We start from the raw sequence: 23,946 nt of genomic DNA, 5'->3' as shown, positions 1-23,946 counted from the left end.
GCAACTTACCTAGGATGATAAATTTGAATGGCAGGTCAGGCCGGCATCGGTGGGCCTGTCTTGTGGACATTGCAATCTGAACCTTTTCTAGAGCTTTCCGTGCCTCTGGGGTAATAGACCTAGGAGCACCTGGGTCCTCTCCCCCTTTCAATAAATTGAAAAGAGGGGCAAGGTCTTCATTAGTCAGACCAAGCCATGGTCTTACCCAATTCAAAGACCCACACAACTTGTGGACATCCGCAAGGGTCTTGATCCTTGGATTGATTTCTAGTTTTTGAGGAACAATGGTCCTATTTCCAATTTCTAAGCCCAAATACTTCCAAGGTGGCATCTTTTGAATTTTCTGTTCCTGGAGCTCGAACCCTGCAACAATCAATGCATCGATCGTTAGGTCAAGCGCATGTGTGAGTAAATCATCATTGGGGGCACACACAAGGATATCATCCATATAATGATAAATGATGGCCTTCACTGCAGCTGCACGAACTGGGGAAAGCAGGGAAGAGACATACCACTGGCAGATAGCTGGAGATACCTTTAGGCCCTGAGGAAGAACGGTCCAATGGTACCTTTTCATAGGAGCTTCTGAATTGATAGAAGGGACAGAGAATGCCAAACGCGGTGCATCATCAGGGTGCAATGGGATTTGGAAAAAACAATCTTTAATATCAATAACAGCTAATTTCCAATCTTGGGGAAGCATTGTTGGGGATGGCATACCAGGTTGGGGAGAACCCATATCTTCAATTACATTATTAATTTGTCGGAGGTCACAGAGGAGTCGCCACCTCTTTTTGTCAGCTTTTTGGATGACAAACACTGGAGAGTTCCATGGGGACATGGTCTCCACAATGTGGCCCTTTCTTAGTTGCTCTTGTACTAGTTCCTCAAGCACCTTTATTTTTTGTTTACTGAGTGGCCACTGTTTCACATCAACTGGTTCGTCTGTTTTCCACTTCAGTTTTTGGGTGGGGCGCTGTTGTTCAATGACTGCTGCACAAAAATGCTGTGGAGAGTCTGGAATATTAATTGTGACACCCCACTGGGCCATTAAATCTCTCCCTAACAAAGGTTCTGAATAATCTAACACAAATGGACGGATATTTGCCAATTGCCTGTTTGGACCCTCGAATTGAATAATGCTTTTGGATTGTTTTGCCAATTGCAGACCTCCTACACCTCGAAGGTGGCCAGCAACATTTTGTAAAGGCCAGTGTGCTGGCCAGTCTTGTACTGGAATCACTGTGCAGTCTGCACCTGTGTCTACAAGCATCTCAATGCGTTTGGACTCCCCACCCCCACTGACATTGCACCACCATTTGGGTTTATCTGTCCCAATAACTTGGACCCGGGCGACTGTGGGCCCTTGTTTATCGACATTTTCAGGTAAAGATGGCACAGGGATAGCTTGAGCAACAATTTGTCCCTTGGGAAGAAACAGGGGTGGGTGGAAACAGTGCAGGCTGAGAACAAATTGCTTGGGATCCGATGTTGTCATTCCCGGAGCAATTTCGGTCTCTTGTGGTGTGTTTTTGTCCCCAGTGATGATGTACTTACGACGAATTTGGTTCCAAGTACCCTTCTGTTCAAGATTTACAGAGACAAAATGCCAGTCAGTGTCCTTCAGGTGGAGTGACTCTGTCAGCTGCAACATGTAAGGCTCATTGACAGAAGATGTGGTTAATACAGAATCACTTAAATCATAACAAAGGTTATTTTGTTTCACTTTCAACAGTGGACTAGCAGACTTGGTCTTTGAAGCACCTGCTTCACTTACACAAATGTTAATATTATCGCTCGCTTGATTTGTTTTGCTACCCTTATTCTCTTGGCCTGCTCCTTTTATGTCTGCACGCCTGGCAAGCTGGCGCTTTATTCTTCGTTTTTTTGTTGTTGACCGCCAGGGAGGGCTTGTAGTTCTCCTCCCCTGCCATTTCTAAATTCATCAAATTCCCTTTTCAGGGGGCACTGGTTACTCCAGTGTCCTAGGTTATTACAAAGCAGGCATGGTTTAGTGGGCTCAACCATTGCTGGTCTCCACTGCTGCCCAGGGTACTGCTGTGCTGAGGGGAAAGGTGCAGGGCTGGCAACAGCGACACGCTGAGGTGGTCTTGGCAGCAGCCTTGGTCTGGTGTCTTCAGCCACAGTCATCAGAGGCACTTTCCTGTTACAGACTACAAGCATATCTTTTAGTGTAGGGGAAGGTTCCATAGGAAGGCTCAGGATTGCCGCTCGACACTGTTCATTTGCATTTGTAAATGCTATTTCTTCTAAAATTGCTTCCCTAGCATTTTCCTTTTTAACCTGTATTTCAATGGCTCTAGTTAGCCTTTCTACAAATTTCAAAAAAGGCTCTGATGGTAGTTGTTTGATTTTACTATAGGGCTCAAAAGGCCCCTCAGGTTGGAGGGAAAAGAATGCTTTTTCAGCTGCTTCTTTTACTTTCTCAAGTGTTTCTGCAGGAATTGCCGCAGCTTGGACTGAGGGAGAAGACCACTGGCCTTCACCACAGAGGTGCTCAAGGGTATTAGGGTTACCATTGTTGTCTTTTGCTGTGTTTGGATCAGCCTGTAAGCCTGGGAGAGCGTCTTTTAGCAGTTGTTTCAATGCTGATTCCCATAATTTGAATTCCGTGGATGTCATGAGACATGAAAAAAGCTGTTTTAAATCATGTGGAATCACAACAGTCCTACTTAATTCAGAATTTAAAAGGCCACGGAAATATGGACTGTGTGGACCATATTCTTTATGAGATTTACAGATCTCTTTAATCAATTTTCGTCCAAAGGAGCTCCAATTGGCAGTAGGGGCTGCTCCCCCCTGAGCTGCAGGCTGAAACGTAACAGGAGCCAGTGACAACATGGCACTGTGCATTGGGTCTGCTGTTCCCTGCTCTGTATCCCTTGAATCAGAAGCATTGGGATCACAGCTACAGGTTTGGGGACAGGCAGTGGGTGTGTCCCCACCGTGGGAACCCAGGGAGGGGGCGGGGACAGGGAGCCGGCAAGGGGCGGGGAAACCGTGGGAACAGGGGGCGGGGTCACCTGGTGACATCACATCAGCAGACGCCCCCTGGGAGGAGTAGAGAGGCGGAGCTGAGGGTACTGCAGGAAAGCGGGGGGAGGGGGGAAGGTGTCACGAGGAACAGGAGGAGAGGGGGATGAGGCAGGAATTTTGGGATGCTTAAGAGGATTTTGGGAAGAAGAAGACCAGGTTTGGGAAGATGCCACGTGGCACCCACCATCTTGTGCACCCCCTAGGGACTGGGGGCCCTTTTGGACATCACTGCTCTCCGGAAAGCTAACACGTGCTCTGGGTTTTAGAGGAGGGGATACAGGGGATTGGGAAAGACACGCAGCCTGGCCAGGGCTCTGTGAACAAAACAACTCGGGTATTCTTGCACACTCTGGGAGCCAACTTCCCAATGAGTTTGCACTCTTTAAAATACCAAGTTTTGGGGAAAGAGGTTTAGGGGTTTTAGGGCAGTGAGAGGGAGGAACAGGGAGAGCAGGGGTACATGGCTTTACATTTGGCTTTTTCTCCATTTCCTTTTGTTTGAGCAATGCTGTTCGAATTTGTAAACTCCAGAACACAAATTTAGCTGAGGGTGATTTGCCAGATTGTCCTAAGGTTATCAATTCATTCCCAACTTTATCCCAGAATTGAATATTGTGGATTTCTTCAGGGGAAATGTTTGGGAACTGCAGAAAAAGCCATCTTATAAACTGTTTCAATTTTCCTTTAGAGAATTTCACATTACCATTGACTAAAATGCTAACAATATTATAATACACTCCCCTTTGTACAATGCTAAGTTTGGAACCCATGTTAGATGTAAAAAGCAAAGTACTTAATCCCGCCTGACCAAAAACAAAGCTAAAATCAGCTACCAATTTCTAAAAAAACCACAGATAGAAAGCGATAACGAGCAGACAAAAGCTTCACAATGCAGCTGTATATACTGCTTTTAAAGTTCCCGGGCAGCAGCAGCAGGGCACGCCCTGCCGAGCCGAGGCAGACACAAAGCCTCCCCCGCCATGGAATGCATCCCCCCCGCGGAGCAGAAACAGCAGCCACTCCACGTGGCAGCCGAAACCGGGCTCCCCCCCGCCGCCGCATGTGCAGAGAACACTCCCGACCCCGCAGATCCCCCGGCCACGTGGAAAGAGAGCTCCCCCCCTCCCCCGCAAAGAGAAAGAGAAAGAGAAAGAGAGTCTCCTAACACGTGTCTGAACACGCTGCTGAGCCGGGGGGGGAAGGGCAGCGAGCGATCCCGCTCCGGCGCGAATTTTAAAAGACAGTAAAACACGCGGCAGAAAAGCTAAAACTAGAACGCTATGAATTCTTGTCTGTGGGGCTGCGCAGCCAAAAATGCAAAGGCAAAAAGGAACAGAACTCGCGGCAGAGTCTGTTTTTGAGCTTCTGCTCTACCGAAAGCAGAGATACTCACGTGAAATGGAAGCTGTAGGCTGGGTCTAGGCAGGCAGGTCTCCACCGGAAAAGGACCTCTCTCTGGGTGCAAGAGAGGCTCCCCTTTTCTTCCTCTGGAAAATCTGCTCACCACAATGAAGCTGGGCTTTCCAGAAGGCGCCGAACAGTCCACGAAACTTTTTCTGGGAGTATTCCCAAAGTCTCTAGCTGAGGGCAATGCAACCAAAGCCCTTCCAGCTGGATGCACGGCTGGCAGAAACTTCTCTGAGGAACTGCGAGTCCGTTCTAGGGCTGCGAAGTCACTTTGCCCACCCACAGGGACGCCAATATATTGGAATACGAATCCCAATATAACCAGTTAGATGGTGCCTGGGCCAGTTCTGACCCTCGCTGCTGGGCCAAAAGCAGCACTGTGGTGTTTTACCCCAGAGATACCTTGGCTGAGAGTGCAGCAGGGCACAAGACGCAAGTCCAGGCTTGTCAGGACTCCGTTTACCTCAGGAGAGAGCTTCTGGCGATGGTGAAGAGAAGGAATGTCCTGGGTTGACTATATGATGCTTTTATCCCCAATCGTCTCATTCTGTTTATGTTGAATAATAATAAGTTTTGTACCTTTAAGAGTGTTACAGAGAGTGAAGGGGGAGAGAGAAGAAGCGCGCAGTTTTGTTTTTCAGACACTGCACTCCTCCACATTCCTGCTCCTGACTGTGTTGTCTGCGGACAGACAGCGGGACAGAGAGCTCTTCTTTTGCTTTTTAGTTAGTGTTAGCTAGCTGAGGCAAAGAAGTTCCCTGGACTGTTTTTTCCCTTTTCTTTGGACCTCTTGGAACTGCTCTGGACTGAACACCCAGGAGAGCACCGGCAGCTGCAGCTGTGGCCCACCGGGCCGGCCCTGGCCTGCGACAATTCCAGCACTGAGAGACTGATCAGAGACTGAGTGAGCTGCTGCTTGAACCCGGGGTTTTCTCAGTTTGTCATCTCTTTTAGAGTGGCAAGGGGTCTCATTGTTTTGATACTGTTTTGGTCTTATTGTTTAATAAACAGGGGTTTTTTTCCACCTTTCTCCAAGGAGGTATTTTTCTTTCCTCCCGGACCAGTTGGGGGGAGGGGCCGATTGGATCTGCTTTTCCCACCGGAGCTCCTTTGGGGGGATTCTTCCCCAAATTTGCTCTAAACCTGGACAAATACATGAATTGGCGCCCAACGCGCGGCTGGAAAATGTGGATAAAAGCCCTATTAATTGTGTGTCTGTGGTTGTTAAAGCAGTTAGTAGCTATGCTGCTTGAACCCCTGATGTCTCTGGTTGAGAACGCCTCTGTATGGCTCTGGGCTCTAGACCTTTTTGAGGTTTCAATACCTTTCTGGTCATTAGGATTATTGTCCTTAACAAGTAATTTTTACGGTAGAGGGGTACGGATTGGAATAGCTGTTGTGCTGGCCTTGGTGATAATGATTTATAAAGCGTTCAAAAAGATACTGACCTCTGTTTACAGCATGTATGGTTTATGGTTTCTTCATCCTACCCTGCATCCCAATTCCAGTGGTATGTTTTGGGAATTTATTAGTAACTACACTCAGTCTGTTAGAGGAGGAGCTAAGAATGAGACTTTCCAGCCTTCCCTTTCCCTCTTCTCCTTTGGATCGGTTATGTCACTTTTTGAGAATGTTCAGTTTCCCCTGAATGTTAAAGAGACCATCTTTCTGGTATTTAATTTGGTAAGTTTCCTCTATATGGTCTGCAGCTTCTCTAGAATGAGGGCTGAGATATCCAGAGGAGCTGGTGAGACCCCTGATCCAGAAGCAGATGCAGGCGTGAAAAATCCTGAGTGGGGTGGAGAATGGGAAAATATAGGCCAAACCCTGAAGGAATTTTCTGATCCTGTAGACTGGGATTTCCCACGGGAACAAATTCAGAACGCAGCAGAGGTGGGGAAATACCTAAAGGAGAAGTGCCATGACAATTCTAAGGAGAAAAGGCTAATTGCAATAAGCTGGGCCCTGGCCTATGCTTATCGCACTTTGTTAGATACTGTCGGGCAGCAGACAGAGGCAGGGGGGCAGGGAGATAAATCAGCTATCCCAGTCACTCAAGCTGTAGCCAACAGCCCAGGCTCAGAGCCAGCAGCTAGACCAGACAGTGAGCCTAAGCCAGCATCTAAACCCATGGCTGTTGCTACCAGTACTAGAAGTGGGAAACGCACGGAAAAAACTGATCGACCAGTGGATGATGATGATGATGATGGTGGTGATACAGGAGAAGGAACCTCAATGCCTCCTGACGTAAAATCAGGAGTCAAAGCAGCAGGTGCAAGATCAGACGCAAATATTGAGTCTTATTCCCTGAAGGACCTTTGTGGCCTAAGGAAGGACTACACTCGAAGGTCTGATGAATCCATAATTAGTTGGCTGGTCCGTCTCTGGGATGCTGCAGGCGAGGCTACAATTTTGGATGGCACTGAAGCCAGGCATTTGGGATCCCTGTCACAGGATACTGTCATAGACCAAGGAATGATGAGGGGGGCTAACTCTCAGAGCCTCTGGGAACGGGTCCTAAGAAGTGTAGCAGAAAGATACCTGTGTGCAGACGATCTCTATATGCAGCAGACTCAGTGGAAGACAATAGAGCAAGGGATCCAACGCCTGAGAGAAATGGCCATGGTTGAGATTATCTTCTCAGATGATGTAACAACTAGGAACCCAGACTTAGTACCATGCACGTCTGTGATGTGGCGAAAACTCGTACGACTCGGGCCACAAGAATATGCCTCTGCCTTAGCCATCATGAAGAGGGATGAGAGGGGTGAGACTGTGCTTGACATGGCAAGGAAGCTCCGAGCATATGCAGATGCTGTACATGGCCCAACACATGCCAGAATCGCAGCGGTGGAAACACGTCTTCAAAAATTAGAGGACAAGATAGAGGAGGGTCACAAGAAACTGAGGGAGGAGATTAAAGAGAGCTTTCTCCAAATCTCGGCGGTACAGATCAGAGGTTCTGGTACCCAACGCAGACGTTCCCCAGACGGCGAGAGAAGGTACATCCCACGAGCTGAGCTGTGGTTCTATTTGCGTGATTGTGGAGAAGACATGAGGAGATGGCATAGACAACCTACCTCTGCTCTGGCACAACGGGTGAGACAACTGAAGATTCAGAGAGGAAGTTCCAAAAGGGAAGCAGCTCCAGTGGCCAGTAACCGAACTGTCACATATGATGATAATGACAATATTTTTGATCCCCTTGAAGGAACCTCCAAGACATATGCCCAGGGAAAGAAGGATAACCAGGCTTAGAGGGGCCCTGCCTCTAGCCAGGTAGAGGCTGGGGAAAACCGTGTTTTTTGGACTGTGTGGATTCGTTGGCCTGGCACATATGAACCACAAGAATACAAAGCTTTGGTTGACACTGGTGCACAATGCACATTAATCCCATCAAGACATGTGGGGACAGAGTCTGTTTCTATTGCTGGTGTGACAGGGGGATCACAGGATTTTACTCTGGTAGAAGCTGAGGTGAGCCTGACTGGAAATGAGTGGAAGAAACACTCTATTGTGACTGGCCCAGAGGCCCCATGTATTTTGGGCATAGACTACCTTCGAAGTGGGTATTTCAAAGACCCAAAGGGACTCAGATGGGCATTTGGAATAGCTGCTGTAGAGACAGAGGGTGTCAAGCAGTTGAACAGCTTGCCTGGACTGTCAGACAGCCCATCTGCAGTAGGTCTCCTGAAGGTGGAAGAGCAACGAGTGCCAATTGCCACCTCAACAGTGCACCGCCGACAGTACCGAACGAATCGAGATGCTGTGATCCCCATCCATAAGATGATCCGAGAGCTGGAGAGCCAAGGGGTGGTCAGCAAGACCCACTCACCCTTCAACAGCCCCATCTGGCCTGTGCGAAAATCTGAAGGAGAATGGAGATTGACTGTGGACTATCGTGCATTGAATGAAGTGACCCCACCCCTGAGCGCTGCTGTGCCGGACATGCTGGAACTCCAGTACGAGCTGGAGTCCAAGGCAGCAAGGTGGTACCCCACTATAGACATAGCCAATGCATTTTTCTCCATTCCTCTGGCAGCAGAATGCAGGCCTCAGTTTGCTTTCACCTGGAGAGGCGTGCAGCACACCTGGAACCGATTGCCCCAGGGGTGGAAGCACAGCCCCACCATCTGCCATGGACTGATCCAGGCTGCACTGGAAAAGGGTGAGGCTCCAGAACATCTGCAATATATTGATGACATCATTGTGTGGGGGAAGACAGCTGCGGAAGTGTTCGAGAAAGGGAAGGAAATTATCCAGATTCTCCTAAAAGCTGGCTTCGCCATCAAGAAGAACAAAGTCAAGGGACCTGCTCAAGAGATCCAGTTTCTGGGAGTGAAGTGGCAAGACGGACGGCGTCAGATTCCCACCGATGTCATCAACAAGATCACAGCAATGTCTCCACCCACCAATAAGAAAGAGACACAAGCTTTCCTAGGCGCCATAGGTTTTTGGAGGATGCATATTCCCGAATACAGTCAGATCGTGAGCCCTCTCTACCTGGTCACCCGTAAGAAGAACACTTTCCACTGGGGCCCAGAGCAGCAACAAGCCTTTGCACAGATCAAGCAGGAGATTGCTCATGCAGTAGCCCTTGGCCCAGTCAGGACAGGACCAGAGGTGAAGAATGTGCTCTACTCTGCAGCCGGGAACCATGGCTTGTCCTGGAGCCTTTGGCAGAAGGTGCCTGAGGAGACTCGGGGTCGACCACTGGGATTTTGGAGTCGAAGCTACAGAGGGTCTGAAGCCAACTATACTCCAACAGAGAAAGAAATCCTGGCTGCCTATGAAGGAGTCCAGGCTGCTTCGGAGGTAATAGGCACTGAAGCACAACTCCTCCTGGCACCCCGACTACCCGTGCTGGGGTGGATGTTCAAAGGCAAGGTTCCTTCCACTCACCATGCCACCAGTGCTACATGGAGCAAGTGGATTGCTCTCATCACTCAGCGCGCCCATATAGGTAAACTGAATCGCCCTGGGATTTTGGAGGTCATTACAAATTGGCCCGAAGGTGAAAACTTTGGTCTCTCTGATGAAGGGGAACAAGAAGAGACACGAGCTGAAGAAGCTCCACCATACAACCAACTGCCAGCAGAAGATACACAATACGCTCTCTTTACTGATGGGTCGTGCCGCATTGTGGGAATGAACCGGAAGTGGAAAGCAGCTGTATGGAGCCCCACACGGCAGGTGGCAGAGGCCACTGAAGGAGAAGGTGGATCAAGCCAACTTGCTGAACTCAAAGCTGTTCAACTGGCCCTGGACATTGCTGAGAGAGAGAAGTGGCCAAAGCTCTACCTTTATACTGATTCATGGATGGTAGCCAATGCTCTGTGGGGATGGCTGGAGAGGTGGAAAAAGGCTAACTGGCAACGTAGAGGAAAGCCAATTTGGGCTGCTGAAGAGTGGAAAGACATTGCTACCAGGGTAGGGAAGCTGCCTGTGAAGGTCCGCCATGTAGATGCCCATGTACCCAAGAGTAGAGCTAATGAGGAGCACCAAAACAATGAGCAGGTAGACCAAGCCGCAAAGATAGGGGTGTCCAAAATAGACCTAGATTGGGAACATAAAGGAGAGTTATTCTTAGCTCGGTGGGCCCATGATGCCTCAGGCCACCAGGGCAGAGATGCCACCTATAAGTGGGCACAAGACCGAGGGGTGGATCTAACCATGGACAGTATCTCTCAGGTTATCCATGACTGTGAGACGTGTGCCGCCATCAAGCAGGCCAAGCGACTGAAGCCCCTCTGGTACGGTGGGCGGTGGTCCAAGTACAAGTATGGGGAGGCCTGGCAGATTGACTACATCACACTGCCCCAGACACGCCAGGGCAAGCGCTACGTGCTGACCATGGTGGAGGCCACCACTGGATGGCTGGAAACCTACCCTGTGCCTCATGCTACAGCCCGGAACACCATCCTGGGCCTGGAAAAGCAAGTTCTGTGGAGACATGGCACCCTGAGAGGATTGAGTCAGACAATGGGACTCATTTCAAGAACAGCCTTGTCAACACCTGGGCTAGGGAACATGGCATTGAGTGGGTGTACCATATCCCCTACCATGCACCAGCTGCAGGCAAAGTGGAGAGGTACAATGGACTGTTAAAAACCACATTGAAAGCATTAGGTGGGGGATCTTTCAAGAACTGGGATCAGCATCTGGCAAAGGCCACCTGGTTAGTTAACACCCGAGGCTCTACTAACCGAGTCGGCCCTGCCCAATCTGAGCCTTTGCAGAGAGTAGATGGAGACAAAGTCCCAGTGGTACATGTCAGAGGTTTATTAGGGAAGACTGTGTGGATCAATTCTGCCTCGAGTACAGACAAACCCATTCGTGGGGTTGTCTTTGCTCAGGGACCAGGTTGCACGTGGTGGATAATGCAAAAAGATGGAAGAACACGATGTGTACCTCAGGGAGACCTGATTGTTGGATAAAACCTGTATAAATATCACTGTTTCCTGAATGTTATTACCATTGTCTGTGTATAGTTGTATAATGGATGTATCATGTATGTACTTGTAGAGTTAGAATTTATATTAGTTTTAGTAGTAAGCAGACGATATGGGGATAAGGGGTGGAATGTCCTGGGTTGACTATATGATGCTTTTATCCCCAATCGTCTCATTCTGTTTATGTTGAATAATAATAAGTTTTGTACCTTTAAGAGTGTTACAGAGAGTGAAGGGGGAGAGAGAAGAAGCGCGCAGTTTTGTTTTTCAGACACTGCACTCCTCCACATTCCTGCTCCTGACTGTGTTGTCTGCGGACAGACAGCGGGACAGAGAGCTCTTCTTTTGCTTTTTAGTTAGTGTTAGCTAGCTGAGGCAAAGAAGTTCCCTGGACTGTTTTTTCCCTTTTCTTTGGACCTCTTGGAACTGCTCTGGACTGAACACCCAGGAGAGCACCGGCAGCTGCAGCTGTGGCCCACCGGGCCGGCCCTGGCCTGCGACAATTCCAGCACTGAGAGACTGATCAGAGACTGAGTGAGCTGCTGCTTGAACCCGGGGTTTTTCTCAGTTTGTCATCTCTTTTAGAGTGGCAAGGGGTCTCATTGTTTTGATACTGTTTTGGTCTTATTGTTTAATAAACAGGGGGTTTTTTTCCACCTTTCTCCAAGGAGGTATTTTTCTTTCCTCCTGGACCAGTTGGGGGGAGGGGCCGATTGGATCTGCTTTTCCCACCGGAGCTCCTTTGGGGGGATTCTTCCCCAAATTTGCTCTAAACCTGGACAAGGAAGGAGTGGATTCTGCTAGAGGGTTATATCCAGATGTTTATTCCATGGGTGCAGAGGTCTACACTGGGACAATTCCTCCAACAGAATGGTCTCATGGTCTCATTAACATTTTAAGCTCAGGGCAGGGGAAGGGGAGGGGACAGGTGAGCCACCAACCAGGTGAAGGGGCAGGGTCTCAAGGGACTAGGGACACCTATCACACGACGCCTTGCTGGTATGTTAGCCTGATTGACAGGGCACACTCAGCGAGGGGCGAGGGGGAAGGGAGAAGGTAAAACAGGACATTGCAACACACCGCAACAGATGTGCAGCCCCCAGTTTGCCCAGTTTGCCTCTCCTTTGGCCTGGGCCGGGCTCCCCCCGCCCGCAGCGGCTGGAGCAGCCGAGAGCCCCGCGCTGCCCATCCCGACCTGTCCCGGCTCCATCCCCGCTCCTGCCGCGAGGGCTGCGGGAACGGGGCAGCGAGGGTGTGGCTGCTGCTGGGGGAGGAGGAGGAGGGAGGGAAGGGCAGGGATGAAGGGGGAGGAGGAGGTGGGGTTAGGGAGGGGGAGATGGGGCTATGGAAGAGGAGGAGGGGAGGAGTAGAAGGAGGTGGGGTTAGCGAGGAGGAGGAGGGGGGATGGAAGAGGAGGGACAAAGGCGGATCAACGCTGAGCCAAGGGAACCCCCCCGGTCGAGCCCTGCCTGAATTTGCAGCCCCCACCTGTGGGATCATCGCCCCCCCCCCATCGCACAGGTGAGCGGGGAGGGGGAGCTCAGCCCAGATATCCCGGGGGGTCCCTGGGTTGGGTTTTTGGGGGCATGTTTGGAGAATGAAGCAGTCCAAGGCAGAGCGGAAAAGGCCCCTTGGGGGGACATCGGTGGGTGCTGGTGGCGGCTGCCGGCAGAGGCAGCCTGGAGGAGCAGAGCCCTGTGTCCCCCAGGAGCCCAAAGTGGGGAGCCCAGAGAGGGGGAAGCGGCGCCATTGGTGGGAGCCTCAAGAGCCTGGAGAGGGGCAGGGGGGACTCCTTGGAGCCGCTGCAGCCCCGAGTAGAGAATGAGGGGAGAAGGGAGCCCAAACAGCCCCGGCATCCCAAAATGGGTAGAGCAAAGCGGGAGGAGCTTTTGGCATTGCTGGGACTGCCAGCAGCCTGGGCAGGGCGGGCACCGAGGAGAAGGGGGACCCCCAATCCAAGCGTGACCCCCAGCAGTTAGGACAGGAGGGAACCCCCAAACACCAGAGGGGAGGGACCAGGGACAGGGAACTCCTGGGAGGCTTTTTCAGGGCTGAATCTGGGTGTTTGGGAGCTTTTTCAGTAGCCCAGATGGCAAATGACTTGTAGAGATGGACTTGGGCAGAGGGACCTTCGAAGACATTGTGCTCATCCCTTGTTTTCCCCAAACCAGGATTTCCCATTGCCAAGGCCTGGGAGGCTGCGAGGAAGAGGAAGATGCCCCGGGACACTGAGGCAGGTGAGGAGGAAGTCAGTGCCCCTTTCCCCTCTGTGCTGCTCCATCTCCCAGCCCAGCACGGCCCCGGCTGCAGCTCAGCCCTGGGGGATCTCCTTGCCCTTGCCTGTGGCACGGAGGCAAATCCCATCCTGTCCTTGTCCTTCCTCCCCCAGAGCAGGAGCTGAGCATGGAGAGCAGGGAGGACAAATGCCCGTGGCAGAACCTGGTGGAAGAGGCCGTTTTGAGTGGCTCCACGGCGCAGGAAGCCATCGGGGAGGAAAAGCCCTGGAGATGCCGCACGAGGAGGGGCTGCAAACGCAGCTGGCGGGGATCTGAGGGGGAAAGAGCCAGCCTGGGCCGGGAAGGCGGCCGGAGATAGAGCCAGAGCTCAGAGCTGGTGCTCCATGAGCAGCTCCATGATGGGGAGAAGCCCCACACGTGTGGGGAGTGTGGGAAGAGCTTCAGCTGTAGTTCCAACTTGTTTAAGCACCAGAGGACCCACAGTGAGGAACAGCCCTACGAGTGTGATCAATGCAGGAAGAGGTTTCAGACCAGCTCAAATCTCCTCAAGCACCAGCGCACACACACAGAGGAGAGGCCCTTCCGCTGCCCCGACTGCGGGCAGGGCTTCAGGCAGAACCACCATCTTGTCAGGCACCGGCTCATCCACACTGGGGAGAGGCCCCATGAGTGTGGGGAATGTGAGAAGAGCTTCAGCCAGAGCTCCAGCCTGATCCAGCACCAGAGGATCCACACTGGGGAGAGGCCCTACGAGTGTGATAAATGCAGGAAGAGGTTTCCGACCAGCTCCCATCTCCTCCAGCACTATCGGATTCACACAGAGGAGAGGCCCTTCCACTGCCCCGACTGCAGGAAGGGACTCAAGCACACCTCCCACCTCGTCACCCACCGGCGCATCCACACCGGGAAGAGGCCCTACGAGTGTCCCCAGTGTGGGAAGAGCTTCTCCAGCAGCTCTCACTTGACCCAACACCAACGGAGGCACCACTGGTAAGGGAAGCCCTGCGAGTGCCCCGAGTGCGGGCAGAGCTTCGTGCGCTGCTCCAGCTCCATCCCCCACTGGAGGAGGCACTTTGGGCACAGGTCAGGTGAGCCACATTCCCTGTGATCCATGTTGAGAACACACTTGGCTGCTTCTACTTTTAATTTCACCTTAATTTTTTTCTATTCTCCATCTCTTTGCACTGCAAAAGCCAAGAGGAATGGATCTGTCACCTCCAAACCACTCAAATCCCAGTGAAAACAGCTCAATCTTACCCCAAAAACAGCTCAAACCCACCTCAAAAAACTCAATCCCATGCCAAACTCACTCGATTCCGCAGCCATCAGGCTGAGATGAGGTTGGGAAATGATTTAGAGTCGTGGGATCTCAATTAGAGTGGTGGGATGGAGATTGTGTGGGGCTGGGTGTGTGGGATGTATTTGACAGCAAATAAAACTCTGAGACTTACTGATTTCTCTCCCGTTCATGTTCAGTCTGTTGCAGTTCTGTTTGCAGAGTGCCGCCTTCTCAGCTCATTGTCTTGGTGTCCCCTTTTCTCTCCTGCCTCTCTTTGCCTGCTCTGTTTCTCTCTCAGTGTCTCCCTGGACCCACGGACCACCAGAGACTCTCCCCATTTAATTGACCACTGTCCTGTTTTAATTGCCCCCTCCCCTGATTTAATTGACCCCTGCCCTGATTTAATTGACCCCTCTGTCCCCACAGACTGTCCCCTGATTATTTATTATTTCCCAATAATTATTTCAATTCCCAGTCCCAGGAGCTAAAGTCCTGAAGGCTGGCAGGGAAATGTCTCTGTAGGATTTTGCTCCATTTGCCTTCAAGGGCGGAAACATCTTTCTCTGTCTGGGAGCTGGAATTCCAGACTTCTGGAATGTGTGCAGGGCAATAAGGACTGGGATCAAAACTGTACTGGGATAAATTAGGGACTGGGATCAAATATGGACTGGGCTCAATTAGGGACTGGGATTAAATAGGGACTCTATCAAATATGAAGTGAGATAAAATATGCACTGGTATCATTTGGACTGGGATCAAATATGGAACTAGGATCAAACAGGGACTGGGGTTAAATATGGATTGGGATCAAATAGGGACTGGGATCAGATATGGACTGGGATCAAATGGATTGGGATCAAATAGGGACTGGGATCAACTATGGACTGGGATCATCCTGACTGGGATAAACTGGACTGAGATTATAGAGACTGGGATCATATAGGGACTTGGACCAAGTAGGGACAGGGATCAAACATGGACTGGAATAAATATGGACTGGGATCAGATATGGACAGGGATTGTACAGACTGGGATAAACTGGACTGGGATCAACTATGGACTGTGGGAGGGGCTAACAGCAGGCCTGTTAGCTAAAGGAGCAAGAGGAAGAACAAGCTGATAAGGAGCTTTCTCCAAGGCTGTAACCAAGGAGATTGAGAGAAGAAAGATAAGAGCACTTTGCAGCTGGACGAAGCATTTTTAGAAAGTTAGATGAAGTCACTATAACTTTTCACCAATAACATGATATTGACTTATTGTGGCCAATAGTTAAGGTAGAAGAAGGGTAAACAATTGGAAAGTGTATAAAAGATCAGCCATGTTCACTAATAAAGTGTTGCCAACTGAAACTGCTTTGTGGTCTCTGCTTTGTGTCGTGACCGCCTCGACTGCGACAATGGACTGAGACCAAATAATGACTGGGATCAAATATGGACTGGGATGCCATGGACTGAGATAAACTGGACTGAGATTACATGGACTGGGGTCAAATATGGACTGGGAGTAAATACAGACTGGAATCAGATATAGACTGGAATCATCCTGACTGGGATGAACTGGACTGAGATTATATGGACTGGGGCCAAATAGGGACTGGGATCAAATATGGACTGGGATTGTACAGACTGGGATAAACACTACTGAGATTATTTAGACTAGGATCAACTTTGGACTGGGATCAAATTTGGACTGGGATTAACTATGGACTCAGATCAAATATGGACTGGGATCATCCTGACTGGGATAAACTGGACTGAGATTACATGGACTGGGGTCAAATATGGACTGGGATTAAATATGGGTTGGGATCAACTATGGGCTGGGATCAAATATGGACTGGGATTGTGCAGACTGGGATGAACTGGACTGAGATTATTTAGACTGGGATCAAATATGGACTAGGATAAACTATGGACTGGGATTAAATATGGACTGGGATCAAATATGGATTGGGATCAAATGGACTGGGTTCCTACAGACTGGGATAAACTGGACTGAGATTATTTAGACTGGGATCAAATATGAACTAAGATCAACTATGGACTGGGATTAAATATGGACTGGGGGCAAATATGGACTGGAATTAAATATGGACTGGGGGCAAATATGGACTGGGATCAAATACGGACTCGATCAAACATGGACTGGGATCACATACTGGCTGGGATTGTACAGACTGGGATAAACTGGACTGAGATTATTTAGACTGAGATATGGAAATATGGACTGAGATCCTATGGAGTGGGATCCTATGGATTGTGTCCATACAAACTGGGATAAACAGGACTGGGATCAACTATGGACTGAGATCAAATAGGGACTGGGATCAATATGGACTGAGGTCAAATATGGACTGAGGTCAAATTTGGACTGGGATCAGATATGGACTGGGATCATTTGGACTGGGATCAAATATGGAACTAGGATAAAATATGGATTTGGGTTAAATATGGATTTTGATCAAATGGACTTGGATAAAATACGGACTTTGATTAAATAGGGAGTGGGATCAAATATGGACTGGGACCATCCAGACCAAGACGGCTGAATCAGTTCTCCCAGTTGTCCCTAGCGTAGTCGTAGGCACTCCCAGTATGATCCCAGTCTCTCCCAGCAGGGCCCCACTCTCTCCCACTTGCCGCCAGCATGTTCCCAGTTCCCCCAGCACATTCCCAGTCACTCCCAGTCTGGTCCCAGTCACCACTCATATGGTCTCAGACCCTCCCAGTATATCCCAGTTGCCCTGAACATTCTTGTAGTCATTGCCAGGCACTCCCAGTTCCCTCAGCGTGGTTCACTTGCCCCCAGTTTTATCCCAGTTGCTCCCAGTTGCCCTAATTATGCTCCCAGTTGGCTCCCAGCAGGGCCTGGTAGCTCCCAGTAACCCCCAGTCAGGGTCCAATCACACCCACTCTGCTCCCAGTAGATCCCAGTCACTTGCAGTCTAATCCCAGTTGCTCCCAGTCACTCCCAGTCTGATGCCAGTGCCCCCAGTGTGGTTCCAGTTGCTTCCAGCATCAACAAAGTCAGTTCCAGTATGATGACATTTGCTCCCAGCGTGCTCCCAGTTGCTCCCAGTCAGGCCCAGTATGGGGGATGATGTGCAGGGTGTGTTCCCAGTCACTCTCAGATACTCCCAGTATTCGTCCAGTCCCTCCCAGTATGATGCAAATGTGGGCCCAGTGTGCTCCCAGTCCCTGCCAGTATGAACCAGTTGTGCTCCACATGGTTCCAGTTGCTCTCTTTCACCCTCACTTTTGTTTCTGTCACTCCCAGTATCTCCCATTGTACCCCAGTTCCCTCCAGCATCTTTCCAGTTCCTTCCAGTATGATCCCATTTGCTCCCAACCACTCCCAGTCAGCCTCAGTGTAGTGGCACTCACTGCCAGTATGATCCCAGTCACCTCCAGCATGATCCCAGTTCATACCAGTATAAGCCCAGCAGTTTCCAATCACCCCCAGTATGCACCCAGTCACTTCCAGTTATTCCCAGTTGCTCCCAGCATGTTCCCAGTTGCTTACAGCTGCTCCCAGTCATCCTCAGCACCATCCCAGTCAATCCCAGTATATCCCATTTGCCCATAACATGGTCTCAATTGCCCCCCGCAGGCTCCTGCTCACTCCCAGTATGGTCCCAGTATGATCTCAGTATGAGGAGCTGCGACCTGATCCAGCACCAGAGGACCCACAGTGGGGAGAGGCCCTACGAGTGTGATCAATGCAGGAAGAGGTTTCCGACCAGCTCCCATCTCCTCCTGCGCTATCGGATTCACACAGAGGAGAGGCCCTTTCGCTGTCCTGACTGCGGGAAGGGATTCAAGCACAACTCCGCCCTCGTCACCCACCGGCGCATCCACACTGGGGAGAGGCCCTACGAGTGTCCCCAGTGTGGGAAGAGCTTCTCCAGCAGCTCTCACTTGACCCAAAACCAACAGAGGCACCACTGAGGGAAGCCCTGTGAGTGCCCCGAGTGCGGGCAGAGCTTCGTGCGCTGCTCCAGCTCCATCCCCCACTGGAGGAGGCACTTTGGGCACAGCCCTGGTCACTCACATTCCCTGTGATCCATGTTGGGAACACACCTGACTGCTTCGCCTTTTGATTTGGCCTTAATTTTTTCCCTTCTCCATCTCTCTGAACTCCAAAAGCAAAGAAGGGTTGATCTGTCGCTTCAGAACCGCTCAAGTCCCAGTGAAAACAATTGATTTTTAACACATCCCGGGGGGTGCCTGTGTTTGGGGTTTTTTGGGGGGGATGTTTGCAGCTGGCAGGGCTCCAAAGCCGAGCTGCAGATGGCCCTCAGGGTGACATTGGGGAGTCCTGACACTGGCAGTGGCTGCTCCCAGTATGTGAAAAATACATATTTTATGATTGGCTTTTTGCAAATATTAAAATGAATATTATATGTCTTGTGTTAGAAAGTGATGCTGTATTAATTCTCTTTAGTAGTGTGTAAATATAGTTTTTGGTTATAAAAATGTTGAAATAGAAACTGTGCTATGTAGGATTCTTTTTTAAAGAAAGGACTTGCAGCAAGATAGTAGCCACAGAACACCTAAATCTTCCAGAGAAAATGAATTTATTGCCCTCTTATCATAAGAAACTAACTTCTTCCCACCTTGAAGGCACTGTTAGGATTCAGAGGAAGATGATGATGATGACCAGACGGAATCCTGTATTAGAATGGAATTTATGCATCATGTATGACATGTATGAATATGCAACAGGCTATTGTTTTTAAGGGTTAATCCTTTGTTACCGGGGGTCCTTTTTCAGGCTTGTGCTGCCCAGAAAAAGGTACCCGGATGTCTGTAACTCTTTGTCTCTATTGTCTCATATTGTCCTAATTAAAATTGTCCAAATTATTATTACTCTAATTATATTACTATTTTTATAACCATTTTATTAATATTAAACTTGTAAAATTGTAAAAACAAGTGATTGGTGTTTTTCACACTGCACATCTCGTTCCAGTGCTGCTTGTGGGGAGCCTTTCCTTGCACAGCCCTGAGGATTCCCCCCAGCCCGGGCTCCCAGCAGCTCCGCGCCCAGCCAGGAGGAGCAGCACGGCCAGGGCTGGCAGGGCGTCCCCGCAGATGTGGCCCCCACTGGTGACACAGCTGGACACCTGGGAGGCTGACACAGGCTTTATTGTCCACCAGCATCCCAGGAGGGAGCAGAAAATCCTCCTGCAGACACTGATTCCAGAGCCTTGCGGCTCTTCCTTGTCTCCAGGAGCTTCTCTCAAGCCCCAGCGAAAGTTTGGTGCCACATTGTTCCACAGCCTCACAACAGTCTACTGGCTCCCATGAGGTCCCTCTGTGTCCCGCTGCAGCCTTGGCTCCATCAGGGTCTCCTGGCTCCCATGAGGCTCTCCTGGCTTCATCAGGCTCTCCTGGTTTCCATCAGGGTCTCCTGGCTTCCGTCAGGGTCTCCTGGCTCCCATGAGGCTCTCCTGGCTTCATCAGGCTCTCCTGGTTTCCATCAGGGTCTCCTGGCTTCCGTCAGGGTCTCCTGGCTTCCATCAGGGTCTCCTGGCTTCATCAGGCTCTCCTGGCTTCCATCAGGGTCTCCTGGCTCCATCATGCTCCACTCTGTCCCAAGGGGCATCCGCGGCTCAGCTTTGGAGCCCTGCAAGATCCAAAGGTTCCCCCCAAAAAACACCCGCACAGGGACCCTCAGGATATTTGGGCTGAGCTCCCACTCCCCAGGCACCTGCACGGAACCCAAGTGACTGCTGGGACTCCATGGAATGTCCTGGAACAAACTGTCCCTGGTCAGACAGGGTGCCCTGGCACACAGGTGCCACTGGGACATGGCCACTGCCCATGGAACTGAGTGTCCATGGTGACAGAGCCTGATGGAACACTGGAGAACATTGTTACCCCATGGAATCTCATGGAACCAGGTGTCCATGGGGACAGAGCTGGGCCTGATGGAACCTACTGGAACACAGGAGAACATTGTTACCTGTTGGAACCCTGGCTGCTGCTAATTTCGGGCTTTCTGAGCTGACAGACACTGACCCCCAGGAGAACACTGCATTTGATCTGAGGCTGTGGAGAAGGCTTCCAAAATGGAATGATAGAACTGGGATTATGGGCGTGGAGTTTGAATAGAAGGGTGTAATATCACAGGGTGGAAAACTTGGAGTTTAAGGTTTTAGAATACAGTAATATATACAAAGCAAGATGGAGATTTTAGGGTGGAGGCTGATCCTTTTTCTTTGCCTCCTTCTTCGCCTCCTTCTTCTTCTACTTCTTCTTCCTCTTCTTCCACCTCCTCTTCTTCTTCTTCTTCTTCTTCTTCTTCTTCTTCTTCTTCTTCTTCTTCTTTTCTTTCTCTCCTCCTTCTCCTCCTCCTCCTCCTTCTCATTCTCCTTCTCCTCTTCCTCTTCCTCCTTGTGTTTGGGTGGTATTGTGTAATTGGATAAAAAAGTCCCCATTGTTAGGCATGGGTGGTTGGTTATTGGGTTAAAAGTAAAAATAATTTAGGTGTTATTTGTTAATTGGACAGTTTATTCTTAAAAGACCTTGCAGAGAGAGAGATGGGGCTCCATTTTTACCTTGTTAGTGAAGTGCTGCAGAACTCACATCTTGTGAGACTGTTCTAGATACAAGGGCTAATGAACACCTGAGTCCAAACAAGAAATTCTGTCTTGGGATTTCGTCCCGACCTTGGCAGAAAAGAAGCAAAAGAATTGACTATTACCCCATGGAATCTCATGGAACCAGGTGTCCACTGTTTCATGGGGCAGCCCCAGAGAGGGGTGAGACCATTGTGCCACAATGGAATATCCTGAAACCAAGGCTCCCTTGTGATAAACCTGGGCTTTATGAAACCAGGGACACCACTGGGATGCAATGGAATCTCGAGGAACCAAGGGTCAACTGTCAACACATCAGCTTCTCAGGAAACCACGGAGAACACTGTGACACATAGAGAGGCCTCATGGGACCCAGGAGACCATGGTGACACCGTGGAATCTCATGGAACCAAGTGTGAATTGTCACCCAGGAGACCATGGTGACACGAGGGTGGAATCTCCTGGAATCTCAACTCTGAATTGTTACCTGGACTCAGGAGACCACGGTGACACCTTGGTGAAGTGTTGAAGATCGCAATGCGAGATGTTTTCCATTACCATCTGCATGGCAGATTATCTTCTGTCAAGTGGGCAGTTTGCCTTCTCTCTCTCTTTGAGTGACCACAATCACTCCTCCCTCGGGAGGGGACATCTGCTGATAACAGACTATTGAATGTCACTGCATGACTGATAAGAACTAAAACATCTCATTGTGAGATGCTCTGCCCAGAGGGAGGAGCCAAGCATTCCTACCCAGATCCAGAAGTTTTTGAGACACCAGCACAGCTTTCTCCACTGGATTCCCCAGAGGAACAGCAGCTGCCTCTTCTTCCACTGGATCTTCAGAGGAAGAACACATCCTTCGCTGCAGGACCCCCTTGCTCCAACAGACCCACCCCTGACCCTGCAGGAGGACTGCAGCCACATTTCCAATTGGACTGCCACCAACACCCCACAGCGTGTCAGGTTGGCTTCTGACTCTGTCAGTGTTGTTCTAGGGCACTGCATTGTTTATTTTATTCTTTTTTTTTTCTTTTTCCTATTAAAGAACTGTTATATCCTGCTCCCATATTTTTTGCCTGAAAGCCTCTTAATTTAAAATTTATAGCAATCAGGAGGGGTGAAGAGGGTTTACAGTCTCCGTTTCAGGGGAGGCTCCTGCCTTCCTTAGCAGACTGCTGTCTGCCCAAAACGAGACACCCCCAAATCCCCCCAAAATCTGCCTGAATTTCCTCTAAAATGCCCCCAAAACCCAAAAAATCTGCCCAAATCCCCCCAAGCCCAGTGAAGTTCCCCAAAACACCCCAAAATTCCCCTTAATCTCTCAAAGCCTCCCCAAACCCCACAGAATCCCCCAAGAGCCCCCAACATCCCCACAAAACTTTTAAAAATGCCCCAAAATCCTCTCAAATTCCCCTAAAACCACCGCAAAAACCCCAAATTCCCCCCCCCCAAAGAACCCCAAAATCCCCCCAGGACTCTCCAAATCCCCCTAAAACCACCCCAAAAACTCCAACAATCTCCCATACCTGATAAAGTCCCCCAAATCCTCCCAAAATCCCAAAAATCCCACCAAAAACTCCCAAATCGCCCCAAAATCCCTCCAAAGCCCCCAAATACCCCAAGCCTGCCCCAAAAAACCCCAAAAACTCCAATCAAGTCCCCCCAAAATCCTCTCCAAATCCCCCCTAAACCCAAAAAGCCCCCCCAAATCTCTTCAAACACTCCAAAATCCTCCAAAATGCAACAAATTCTCCCCAAAGTCCCCAATGCAAAGCACAAAATCCCTCCATATCTCCCCAAAACTCCCCCAAATCCCCTCAAAATCCCCAAAGCCTCAGAAAATCCCCCCCAACACAAAATCGCCCAATCCAAACAAATGGCCCCAAAATGCCCCAAAAACCATGCCAAAAATCCCCCCCAAACCTAAAAACTCCCCCCAAGCCCAATAAATCCCCTCAAAATCCCCCAGACCCCCCAAATACCCCCAAAACAGCCCCCCAAACCCCAGAAATCCCCCTAACACGATGAAGTCCCCCCAAAACCCTCTAAAATTCCCTCAAAATCTATAAAATCCTCCCAAAACCCCCCAAATTCCCCAAAATCCCTCACAAACCCCCCAAAATTCCCCCAAACTCCTCCATAACCACACAAATGCCCCCAAAATCACCAAAAATGCCCTAAAACCCCCCAAAATCGCCTCAAAATATCATAATATACCCCCAGAAAAATCAAAATTATCCCCCAAAACCTTCCAAAAATGCCCCCAAATCCCACCAAAAACCCCAAAATCTCTCTATATCCCTGCAAAACCCCCCCCCAAAAAACAAATCCCCCTAAACCAAATAAAGTCCCCTAAAAGTCTCAAAAATTTCCTCAAAACCCCCAATGGTTCCCCCAAACCCCACAAAACCCCCCTAAAATCACCCCAAAATCGCCTCCAAACCCAATAAAGTCCCTCCAAATCCCCCCAAATCCCCTCAAAATCTAAAAAATCCTCTCAAAAAACCCCAAAATCCCCTTAAAATCCACCCAGTCCCCCCAAAAGCCCCCAAAGCCTTTTAAAACATAAAATATCCCCCCAAAAACTACAAAAATCCCCCCAAATCCAGCCAAACCTTCCCAAGCCAAGTAAGATTCCCCAAAAGCCCCCAAAATCCCCCTAAAATCTTCCCAAATCCTCCCAAACCAAATAAAATCCCCCAAGAATTTCCCAAAAACCCCAAATTCCCCCAAACCCCCTCCCAAAGGTTTTGTTTTCTGGGGGGGGGGGTTGTTGGGTTTGGAGGGATTTTGGAGGGAGATTTTCGGGGATTTATTATTTTGTGGGAATTTTTGGGGTTTTGGGGGTTATTTTTTGAGCATTTGGGAGTTCTTGGGGGTTTTAGAGGGGATTTGGGGGAGTTTTTGGGAATTTTTGGGGTTTTTTAA

General features: G+C 49.9%; 1 pseudogene; it reads left to right on the top strand.

The window, feature by feature from the left end:
- The window catches only part of LOC135460405 (zinc finger protein 239-like), a 46,681-nt pseudogene extending 28,302 nt beyond the window's left edge, over positions 1-18,379 (top strand).
- Positions 18,380-23,946: the final 5,567 nt, after the last annotated feature.

This window comes from Zonotrichia leucophrys, unplaced genomic scaffold, assembly GCF_028769735.1.
Source record: "Zonotrichia leucophrys gambelii isolate GWCS_2022_RI unplaced genomic scaffold, RI_Zleu_2.0 Scaffold_38_522144, whole genome shotgun sequence".
Classification (NCBI taxonomy): domain Eukaryota; kingdom Metazoa; phylum Chordata; class Aves; order Passeriformes; family Passerellidae; genus Zonotrichia; species Zonotrichia leucophrys.
This window is presented reverse-complemented; position numbering and strand designations above follow the sequence as displayed.